This window comes from Mixophyes fleayi, chromosome 3 (assembly GCF_038048845.1).
Source record: "Mixophyes fleayi isolate aMixFle1 chromosome 3, aMixFle1.hap1, whole genome shotgun sequence".
Taxonomy (NCBI): Eukaryota; Metazoa; Chordata; class Amphibia; order Anura; family Limnodynastidae; genus Mixophyes; species Mixophyes fleayi.
In genome coordinates this window covers 1,984,635-1,996,729 of record NC_134404.1, presented here as the reverse complement: position 1 = coordinate 1,996,729, position 12,095 = coordinate 1,984,635, and the positions used below count along the sequence as shown (strand labels likewise).

At 45.2% G+C, this 12,095-nt stretch overlaps 1 long non-coding RNA gene across 1 annotated transcript; it reads left to right on the top strand.

Annotated features, from left to right (window-relative positions):
* Window positions 1-5,893: 5,893 nt before the first annotated feature.
* Window positions 5,894-7,082, top strand: LOC142142577 (uncharacterized). Its single transcript, XR_012689219.1, has 2 exons — window positions 5,894-6,140; window positions 6,195-7,082. It is a non-coding gene; the product is annotated as an uncharacterized LOC142142577 (long non-coding RNA).
* Window positions 7,083-12,095: the final 5,013 nt, after the last annotated feature.

Below are 12,095 nucleotides of genomic sequence, written 5' to 3'. Positions count from 1 at the left end.
CGGACTCCGTCTCGTTGTAAAGTGGGCCATATTACACGCACATGCGCAACTCTCTTAATTTATGTAACCGGTATTACACATCAGCGCACATTTGTAATAATACCAGCAATCCTCTACCTCCAGTGCCTAGTTGGTGGAGATTTCCCTGTGACTATCATTGGCAGAAGTCATTGATATTGGAATACACCTCAGAGAGGTCAGCTCCCATTGGCTCTCTTCAGCCACATCTTCTGGAAATATGTGTAATGTTTCTTCGTAATAGATCTTTATTATCCTCTATGTGGAATGTTTATAGAAATAGTGGATCAGTTTGGGGGCCATTAAGCATGTAGAATAGTTGCTGTGGCGATGTCTACACACGTGATCACCCCACATTGATACGTCTTCCATATCACAAGTAGATGGACGGAGACTTTACTGCAGGCAAATAAAATATTTTATTAAAACCTAACTCTGGAAAAGTGTCAGTAAATCATTTAGCAAATTAATACATTTAGAAATTGTACAATTGTGATTATGATATAGAATGACAGTAATTATTTAGTAGTGGTTTATAGATCAGTATAACGCACGATTTTTCCATCAGTAATCTGTCTGCATTGTATCTCTAGGCGCCTGTTTTACAGATGTTCCTCGGTCCGAGAGATAACTTTGTAGAGTTTTTTTTTTGGCACCTTACACATAAATATTGACAATCAGACAAGGAGCTTGAATGGCAGAGTCCTTCATCCAAGACCGTTCTTCAGGAGCGTAACCTTTTCAGCCCACAAGGTATTAAAGGCATCCATAGGAAATGTTAGGATCCAGAATTTGTTTTATTTCACCACCTTGGTGATCTTCAGCAATGACAGGATTAGCTGGAGGTCTGTGAGATAAACACGGAGTGATAGGTAAAGGTTTTATCACACAGATGTGAAATACACTTGGAAGGTGTTAGGTGAATCCTGCAGACTTTCTCTCTAACAGAACCTGAACGGGACCAATGATTCTCACTACCAATCTGAAAGAAGAAGCTTTTACTGTATTATGTTTTGTGGACAACCAGGAAGAATAGCGTAGACTGCTCACAGCGTTTGTCAGCAAAGATACTCTAAGGGTTGGTAGCTTTAATTAAAAAGCCAGTAAGGCAGAAACACAAGGTAAAATCAGCAGCCTTGGAGTCAAAAGGGATAACACAGAGATTCTGAGATACTGACTGTAAACTATGAGCACAAGGTAGAGTGCAAATGATTATATAAATGAACACTTTGTAGATACTGTTCCAGTGTCTGGTTTACAATTTCTTTCAGCGTAACCGTTGGTCTGAGAGTGATCGGGTGAAGAGAACACTGTTTATTACCCACATTGACACAAAATGGACTCCACGATCAGTAGGCAATGCCTTGAAGATAACACAATCTCTTTAGCTAGAAAGAGCAGCAAGTAAAGAAGGATTAGTGACTCCTGATAACGTGACATTTTAGAGAACTGGTCCACCACAGCCAAAATAATTGTATTTCCTTTAAAGGATGTTAAGTCTGTAATAATGTTCATTGAAAGGTGAGTGATAGGACCGGATGGCACTGATATAGTGATGATCCTGCAGGTGATTGACGGGGATTATTTTGTGTAAAATATGACAACCTCGCCCATGTCAGTTTTGTTTTTCTGACTTTGGCCACCAGAAATGTCTAGTAATGTCTTTGCCAAAGTTCTTGAGGGATGAACTTTTTTCCTGCAGGGTGTTGATGACAGAAGTTGAGTTAGCGGGTTACATACAGGCATAGTGTGTACTAAATAAAATGGCTCAATTCTCGTTCTAAAGAAATTTGGTCTTTTCAGATTTAAGGAAAAGCTTTTCTTGCCTGACTCGGATTACAGGACCGACCTCCACATTAGACACGTCCTCTCCCTGGGGGGGGCTCGATTTCACTTTTGCAAAGGAAATTAACTTTGCGTGAGAAACTATGGACTTTGCATCTTCATCGAAACGCGTCACTTCTTTTTATTTACAAGTTTTTGGTTGAAAATCTTTTTCCAGACCTACCTAGTTTCACCAACGCTTGGGAGGCCGACTTGTAGACTTCACCGTGAGAACCAATAGGCCGATATATTCTAACCCACCCACTGCAGTTCTAACAGTGTCTCTGTCATGGATCCCAATTTAATGTTCATCATCAACATTTATCTATATAGCGCCAACAAGTTCCGTAGCGCTTTACAATGTTTTAGCTCTTTGATACCACTGTACAGGCCAAATGTCTAAAATGTTTCCAGAGATTTCAGGCTTATGGTTGAAGTACCAGTACCCGGAGCTGTGGCACATTTGGTAGGATTGTCCCTCAGTTGTGCCTTGTTGCGGAGGATTCTAAAGTCCGCGGAGGCGATGGCGCATGTGGCGTTTTATAAAAAGTCCTTACTGAGACGTTATAAAAATGCTACGATGGCAGTATTGACCAAACATTTGTGAAAACCCTCCAGTCCCTCCCTGAAGGATTGGTTCAATAGACTGGTCTCCTATATGGGTAATGTCACAATGCCTGTCGAGGATTAAGGAGTACATACGATTATGGAGAAGGTGGCACGAAACTTTGTAAATGGCCGTATGTTTGGTCTCGACACTGAAGTGCTGCTATGATGAGAGAGATTATTTAATTGGCAATGTAAAAACATGACCATGTTATAGTATCCAGTAATGCATGTTTTTGTCCACGTCCATTTAAATTTGGTCTTTACAGCAGGTAGTTGTGTAAGCAGAGGACCTGGGGGTGTAGACATGGGAGAAATAGTAAGAGCTGTCATTATTGCTGTGTGTGTTTGAAGCCTGAACCTTATTCGTTACCTCCAGCATAGTGAGGGGACAAAATGAAGGTATCGGAGGTTGATCCCGATGGATAGCGCCATCATAGGGAGGGCATCGCTGGAGAGGGGTCTTCGTAGTCTTCCTGCTCTCTGCGCGAGCAGGTCAGAACCCAGAGTTGTCATTAGAGAACAAGTCCTCTTTATCGGAGACGCTGTCCCCACGTGATTAATAGTAAGTTGTCCCGTTACGTAATCTGTCTGCGGAGTATGGTAAATAGGCCGTGTGTTATACGGCTGTGCCGTCTCTTTGAGGGACTGTCCGATATCTTTATTGGGACCAGTTTCCTGTCACTGTCGTGGGAGGAAAGTTCTCTGCTGATTCTTTACATAATAACATTCAGTTTTTCGCACAAACAAGAGGTTTCCTTCAAAGAGCAGCCGGCAGCTTGTATAAGATCTATTTACACACAGCGTCTACTGGCCAGATTCTCAACCACAGCGGCCTTTGTGCTGCCAATGATACTGCCAGGGTACCAGCTGCCAAATTAGAAGTCTCTACGGGGCCTCAGAGCTATAATAATACAGATTACGTTCGGTCTACGCTGGCAGAATGAGGTCTCTTTTGTTCCTGAAGGACGTGCTAATTCTATGTTGTTTATCCACAGTTTCATGTTTTTAGACAGCATAGTAATATCAATAATAGAGGTATAATACCTCCGTTCATGGGGTCTCTCAGAAAGACCCCTCATCAACAGCAAGTTTCATTTTTCTAGGCACTCAAGTTTTCGGTAGTGCCCTACAAAATGAGAACCCCGTTTATATATGTTACTAGTATGAAAATATCTTGTTATTTATTTTGTTTTTGAAATCCATCACAATAACATTGTATATAAATGTTGGAAATATAATTATGAGCATTTCACCCACTGAAAACCAGTTTTATTTAAGTGTAATTGACAGGGTTAATATCTTTATCAGGAAGAAATCATTGATGAACTAATAACCACTGACCGGCATAAGGGACAGCTAAAGAACCTGCCCCCCCATCCCCTATGTAATAGGAGCGATGCTTCTGCCACTCATCCACAACCCACCAATGAGAAGACGGCCTGTACAGAGCATTGGAAGGAGACACTCCTGTCTATCACTTGGGAGCTGGAGACAAACCCTACGTCCGGATCCACCACACTGAGGAGCAGTAAAGAGATAGTGGAAAAAGGGAGGAGCAGAAGTAGATGGAGAGTATCGTATAGGCAGATAGCGAGGAGAGAGGGAGGAGCGGAAATAGGGAGTAACGTATAGGTAGAGAGCGCGGAAGGAGGGAGGAGCAGAAGTAGAGGGAGAGTATTGTATAGGCAGAGAGCGAGGAGAGAGGGAGGAGCGGAAATAGATGGAGAGTATCGTATAGACAGACAGCGAGGAGAGAGGGAGGAGCGGAAATAGAGAGTAACGTATAGGTAGAGAGCGCGGAGAGAGGGAGGAGCGGAAATAGATGGAGAGTATTGTATAGGCAGAGAGCGAGGAGAGAGGGAGGAGCGGAAATAGGGAGTAACGTATAGGTAGAGAGCGCGGAAGGAGGGAGGAGCAGAAGTAGATGAAGAGTATCGTATAGGCAGACAGCGAGGAGAGAGGGAGGAGCAGAAATAGGGAGTAACGTATAGGTAGAGAGAGGGAGGAGCGGAAATAGATGGAGAGTATCGTATAGACAGACAGCGAGGAGAGAGGGAGGAGCGGAAATAGAGAGTAACGTATAGGTAGAGAGAGCGGAGAGAAGGAGGAGCGGAAATAGATGGAGAGTATCGTATAGGCGGAGAGTGGGAGGAGCGGAAATAGATGGAGAGTATTGTATAGGCAGACAGCGAGGAGAGAGGGAGGAGCGGAAATAGATGGAGAGTATCGTATAGGGAGAGAGGGAGGAGCAGAAATAGAGAGTAACGTATAGGTAGAGAGCACGGAGAGAGGGAGGAGCGGAAATAGATGGAGAGTATTGTATAGGCGGAGAGAGGGAGGAGCAGAAATAGAGAGTAACGTATAGGTAGAGAGCATGGAGAGAGGGAGGAGCGGAAATAGATGGAGAGTATTGTATAGGCGGAGAGAGGGAGGAGCGGAAATAGAGAGTAACGTATAGGTAAAGAGCGCGGAGAGAGGGAGGAGCGGAAATAGATGGAGAGTATTGTATAGGCGGAGAGAGGGAGGAGCGGAAATAGAGAGTAACGTATAGGTAAAGAGCGCGGAGAGAGGGAGGAGCGGAAATAGATGGAGAGTATTGTATAGGCGGAGAGAGGGAGGAGCAGAAATAGAGAGTAACGTATAGGTAAAGAGCGCGGAGAGAGGGAGGAGCGGAAATAGATGGAGAGTATTGTATAGGCGGAGAGAGGGAGGAGCGGAAATAGAGAGTAACGTATAGGTAAAGAGCGCGGAGAGAGGGAGGAGCGGAAATAGATGGAGAGTATCATATAGGCGGAGAGAGGGAGGAGCGGAAATAGAGAGTAACGTATAGGTAAAGAGCGCGGAGAGAGGGAGGAGCGGAAATAGATGGAGAGTATTGTATAGGCGGAGAGAGGGAGGAGCGGAAATAGAGAGTAACGTATAGGTAAAGAGCGCGGAGAGAGGGAGGAGCGGAAATAGATGGAGAGTATTGTATAGGCGGAGAGAGGGAGGAGCGGAAATAGAGAGTAACGTATAGGTAAAGAGCGCGGAGAGAGGGAGGAGCGGAAATAGATGGAGAGTATCGTATAGGCGGAGAGAGGGAGGAGCGGAAATAGAGAGTAACGTATAGGTAAAGAGCGCGGAGAGAGGGAGGAGCGGAAATAGATGGAGAGTATTGTATAGGCGGAGAGAGGGAGGAGCGGAAATAGAGAGTAACGTATAGGTAAAGAGCGCGGAGAGAGGGAGGAGCGGAAATAGATGGAGAGTATTGTATAGGCGGAGAGAGGGAGGAGCGGAAATAGAGAGTAACGTATAGGTAAAGAGCGCGGAGAGAGGGAGGAGCGGAAATAGATGGAGAGTATTGTATAGGCGGAGAGAGGGAGGAGCAGAAATAGAGAGTAACGTATAGGTAAAGAGCGCGGAGAGAGGGAGGAGCGGAAATAGATGGAGAGTATTGTATAGGCGGAGAGAGGGAGGAGCGGAAATAGAGAGTAACGTATAGGTAAAGAGCGCGGAGAGAGGGAGGAGCGGAAATAGATGGAGAGTATCGTATAGGCAGAGAGCGAGGAGAGAGGGAGGAGCAGAAATAGAGAGTAACGTATAGGTAGAGAGCGCGGAGAGAAGGAGGAGCGGAAATAGATGGAGAGTATCGTATAGGTAGAGAGCGCGGAGAGAGGGAGGAGCGGAAATAGATGGAGAGTAACGTATAGGTAGAGAGTAACGGAGAGAGGGAGGAGCGGAAATAGATGGAGAGTATCGTATAGGGAGAGAGGGAGGAGCGGAAATAGATGGAGAGTATCGTATAGGCAGAGAGGGAGGAGTGTGAGAGAGGAAAATAAATATTGGGGGAGAGACACTACTTATTAGGTCACAGAGAGGGGTGTGAGAGACATAGGTCAGTGACCGGGGAGTGTGCAGAGATTTATAAAAAAGGAAATAAGTGATTAATTGAGCAGGAAGAGACAGAGAGGTTAGGGATCTGCGGCAGCAGAGACACCAACTCCTAGAACTACTACAGGATAGACAGCACCTGCGACTAATTCTGGATCCAAGTCTGGGGGTAAATATATTTGTAGCTGGATCACTGTATAAATGTATTTAAAATAGTGGCACAGAGAGCCGATGTATGTATTTGCAAACGTACTGATTTTGTATTGGAAATGTATTTATTTGAGGGTGTGTGCTACGTAGGAGGAAATTTGTTCTTGTAACCTTTTGTGAGGGAAATACAACGCTAATTACGCCTTATTACCTGAGAGTGACCAACACATATTTTTAGCCTGAATACACAGCAGGGGATTGTTACCTTCTATCCTGTGTTTTCTGTCCTGTTAAATAGATAGTGGAACTATTTGATGTGATTTATTGTAACATCAGGTAAGTTTGGAAATCACAGATTGATGTCAACTTTGTTAAGTTTAAATTGCGTTAAATCCAAGTTTAGAGAACATATCACAACCTGATGCTAAACATTGGATGTAATATCTCAGACTTTGGGGTGCCATCTAGGAGCAAGGGGCGGGTTCACCCCCTGTCAACATGTGTCAGAAACAGTATATAAAGAGCCCTGTTCACCATGTAATGTATCTGTAACTTCTGGATGATCTCTGGTACCTCCAACTTGTGTGAGCAATAAAATATCACTGTATGAAGATTCTGCCTGATGTGACCAACTGATAAGAGCTTACACTCTAATCCATTCCCTGGCTGTCCTGTATTGAACCCAACGTCTCTGTGTTATCGCTCTGCCCACTACCCAGCAGTCCTGATCCATAGTAAGCGGTCAGGAGATACCAGCCAGCCCACAGCAAAGAGGCGCTGCAGCAGCTCTACCAGGTACTGCAGAAGTAAGGGGTTCTGGGTACTGCAAAGGAGCCTGGTGGTGGCAGCCGAATTATCCTTCCAACTATTGTGCAGTTGGCGTTCCCAGTCAGCGAGTGTCTAGTGGGAGGTGACACCAGCAGGAGTGGTCAGTAACAGTCGGTTACTGACGATAAGATGAGAACCCAGGTAAAGTGTGTAAGATGCCCCCCAGGAACGGGTAGCAAAGTAATCCCATCTGCTCACAGTATTAAACTAATTTTTTCAAAACACCTGATATTGGTGCAATGAATTCATGACTGGTTCATAACTGTATTGGGATATACTGGGAATCAGAGGAGGGGTAACAATGTATGTGATATAAAAGCATAAAGATTACTTTGTATTAAAGTGTTGAAGAAAAAACAGGCCCTTTGGGTGACCATAGAAACGGGGGACAAGTCTGTTCTTCGTACTGGGGTGATCTATAGATCACCAGGTCAGGAAGAGGAACTGGACAGGAACTTACTGCAGAACATCAGTAAAATGGCATTAAAAGGAGGTAATAATCATGGGAGACTTTAACCTACCTGATGTGACCTAGGAGGGGTCTTCTGCACGTCCCCCTAGAAGTAGGGACATTCTGGAGTCCTTGCACAGAGCATCCCTCAAGCACATGGTGAGAGGCCACTTGTAAAGATGCAATATTAGACTGACTTCTTACAAATGGTGACAGAATATCTGATGTATATGTGGGTGAGAAACATCAAGCAGTATGGTTTAGTATAAAGACAGAGACCGACTCATACCACACAAAAACAAAGGTCACAGTTAAGTTACAGGTATACTCATAAAAATGAAGTAGATACAAGTACATTACAGAGGAGAAGGTCCTAACAGAGCTCTCAAAACTGAAAGTGGATAAATCAATGGTTCTAGATGGGATTCATCCAACGAAACTAAAAGAGCTTAAAGGGAGCTGGTAACATCATTAATAGAATTATTCAATCAGTCACTAACTACAGGAGTAATTCCTGAGGACTGGAGAAGAGTGAATGTAGTCCTACTGCACAAAGTGGAAGCAAGGAAGAGACAACTACAGACCAGTGAGTCACACATCAGTAGTAGGGAAATTGGTGGAAACCCTCTTAAAGGAAAGAGTTGTAGAATATCTCAAATCCAGTAACTTACAGGATCCCAAGCAGCATGGATCTACTGGGGGGAGATCGTGTCAAGGAAATCTTATTGAGGTTTTTGACTGGGTGACAAAAGTATTAGATCAAGAAGGGGCTGTAGATGTAGATTATCTATATCTCAGTAACTTTTGACACTGTCCCATATCGCAAACTGTTGGGATTGGATTCTAAGATGATTTAATGGATAAGATCCTGGTTGCAGGATAGAAAATAGAGAGTTATAGTAAATGGAGACATTCACAGGAGGGAAAGGTTACCAGGACCCCAAGGATCTGTACTTGGACCAGTGCTTTTAAATATCTTTATTGGTGACACTGCAAATGGTATTGAAGGGAAAGTCAGTCTTACTGCAGATGACGCAAAGATATACAACAGGGTAGAGACACCAGGAGGGGTAAAACACATGATTGATGATCTAGATAGACTACAGGAATGGTCAAGAGAGTGGCAGCTACAGTTTAATGCCAAAAAATGCAAAATCATGCACTTGGGTCATGACCGGGGAGCAGAGGAGTCTTACAGCACAATACAGGGCAGGGGGGTTATAGACCCCAATCACAAGAGCTGGTACTTTATGTACGAGTTCAGCCAGAAGTAATAGGACTCTGCAGTAGTTTGTCCTCCCTGAGGTCAGACCCCATGTTACAAGGTTAAAGGCAATATTTTATTCCTTTGCGGCTTCATCTTCAGTTATATTACCTTATGTTACAGATAATTATTAAGGTTTGTCCCGTATTATAGCCTCAGGGTCTCAGAGCCCCCAATGTATGAGAATAATTCTGACATCTATATCCCCTGTTGGATGTAATAAGAGACCAATTCACTGGCAGAGCAATGTACACTAGTATTCAGCCACACCTGTTAACTGTTGAAAAAATGGTCGTTCTGAAGAGCTCAGTGACACCAAGCGTGGTACTGTGATAGGATGTGCGGTACTGTGATAGGATGTGTGGTACAGTGATAGGATGCCACCTTTGTAATAAGACGGTCCATGAAATTTCATCCCTGACGGATATTTCACGGTCAACTGTAAGTGATATTATTAGAAAGTGGAAGCGTTTAGGAACAACAACAACTCAGCCATGAAGCAGAAGACCACGTAAAATCACAGAGCGAGGTCAACGACTGCTAAGGTGCATGGTCTGTAAACGTCGCCAACGCTCTGCTGATTCCATAGCTGAAGAGTTCTGAACTTCCATTGGCAATATAAGCACAAAAACTGTGCGGTGGGAGCTTAATGGAATTGGTTTCCATGGCCGAGCAGCTGCATGCAGCCTCACATCACCAAGACCAATGCCAAGCGTTGGATGGAGTGTAAAGCACACGACAGTGGACTCTGGAGAAGTGTAAACGTGTTCTGTGGAGTGACGAATCACGATTCTCTGTATGGCAATCAGATGGGCGAGTCTGGGTTTGGTGAATGCCGGGAGAACATTACCTGCCTGACTGCATTATGCCAACTGTGAAGTTTGGTGGAGGAGGGATAATGGTATGGGGCTATTTTTCAGGGTTTGGGCTAGGTCCCTTATTTCCAGTCAAGGGCAGTCTTAATGCTTCAGCATGCTATTGTCCAAAAGTCATTTTGGACAATGTTATGCTTCCAACTTTGTGGTTACGGTTTGGGGAAGGCCCTTTTCTATTTCAACATGACTGTGCACCAGTGCACAAAGCAAGGACTACAAAGACATGGTTGGATGAGTTCGGTGTGGAAGAACTTGACTGGGCCGCACAGAGCTCTGAGCTCAACCCCATCGAACACCTTTGGGATGAACTGGAACGGAGATTGAGAGGAACTTAAAGCTGTATCTCAGATACTGAGTAGTTTTCTTCTCAACGGACATAACCATGAGATATTATTGTCTAACACGATTATATCTGTATAACTATCTATCTACATATATATAGGGAATGTCCTACGCGAGAGCAGCGTACACTTAGAACGCGGGATTCAGAGAGGAATGCAACCGTAACTTGTGACTGTATAAATCGCAGGCATAAGAAGTTGCAGGTGTGAATACTTGCGGTGTTGAGCATGCGCAGTGTAAATAGATGCAGATATTCGCTACGCCAACGGGCCTACGTCTCATCCTGAATCAGGCCCAGAGTCTCCGCAGACCGGGAATGACAAGAGAAACACTTGAGCCAAACGCACTTTAACAAATACGTTTGCGCCCACATTCAGTAAACACCTTCAAGGGTTACGTTTTGTGCTGCAGTACCTGGATCGGGAATTGGATCTTTTGGGGGAGTGTCCTGAGTTTACCTATATAGCCCCTCTCTTGCTGTTGCTCTGCCTCAGTTTCCCCTACCTTATTTTTTAGCATATGGGGTTTAACAGCTTTGTGTTGTTTGTCATTATACAGAGCAGGCACAGTTCAGCAGGAAAGCAGTGCGACCAGTGACGGACACAAGCGGCACCATCACTGATTGGCTGCAGGTCGCTGCCCCTTCCAGGTAAAGGTGGCTCTTGGTCCCTTTGTGTGAAGGATCCCTTGACCCACGTTGTGTGGGCACATCATTGTGAATCCAGAGGGGTGTAGTCACTCTGATGCCAGATTTAGCGCCGGCCATTTAGTAATGAATGTTATCCTTGGTTTGTGGATTCAGGGCCATTTGGCCATCCACCGTTTGATTAACCCCTGCCTGTCTGATTTCAGTTCGCAACACTACACCATCTTATTGCTCCCTACCTCCTATCTTGTTCTGTCCACTCCACTGGGCAACAACTACTACTGCCCAAGCTTAAGTCCTGTGGACTGCTAAAGGCAAATATCTCGAGGAAAGCAGATTTAGTAGTTGCGGATTACATACACCTTGTCCATGGCTGGTGGTGGAGGTTGGATGTAGAGGACAAAGAGGCTGGTGGTGGAGGTTGGATGTAGAGGACAAAGAGGCTGGTGGTGGAGGTTGGATGTAGAGGACAAAGAGGCTGGTGGTGGAGGTTGGATGTAGAGTACAAAGAGGCTGGGGGTGGAGTTTGGATGTTGAGGACAAGAAGGCTGGTGGCAGAGGTTGGATGAAAAGGACAAGGAGGCTGGTGGGGAGGTTGGATGTAGAGGACAAGGAGGCTGGTGGCGGAGGTTGGATGTAGATGACAAGGAGACTGGTGGGGAGGTTGGATGTAGAGGACATTGAGGCTGGTGGCGGAGGTTGGATGTAGAGGACATGGAGCCTGGTGGCGGAGGTTGGATGTAGAGGACAATGAGGCTGCTAGGGAGGTTGGATGTAGAGGACATTGAGGCTGGTGGCGTAGGTTGGATGTAGAGGACAAGGAGGCTGGTAGTGGAGGTTGGATGTAGAGGACAAGGAGGCTGCTGGGGAGGTTGGATATAGAGGACATGGAGTCTGGTGGTGGAGGTTGGATGTAGAGGACATGGAGTCTGGTGGTGGAGGTTGGATATAGAGGACAAGGAGGCTGGTGGTAGAGGTTGAATGTAGAGGACAAGGAGGCTGGTGGTGGAGGTTGGATGTAGAGGACATGGAGTCTGGTGGCGGAGGTGGGATATAGAGTACAAGGAGGCTGGTGGTAGAGGTTGGATGTATAGGACAAGAAGGCTGCTGGGGAGGTTGGATGTAGAGGACAAGGAGGCTGCTGGGGAGGTTGGATATAGAGGACATGGAGTCTGGTGGTGGAGGTTGGATGTAGAGGACATGGAGTCTGGTGGTGGA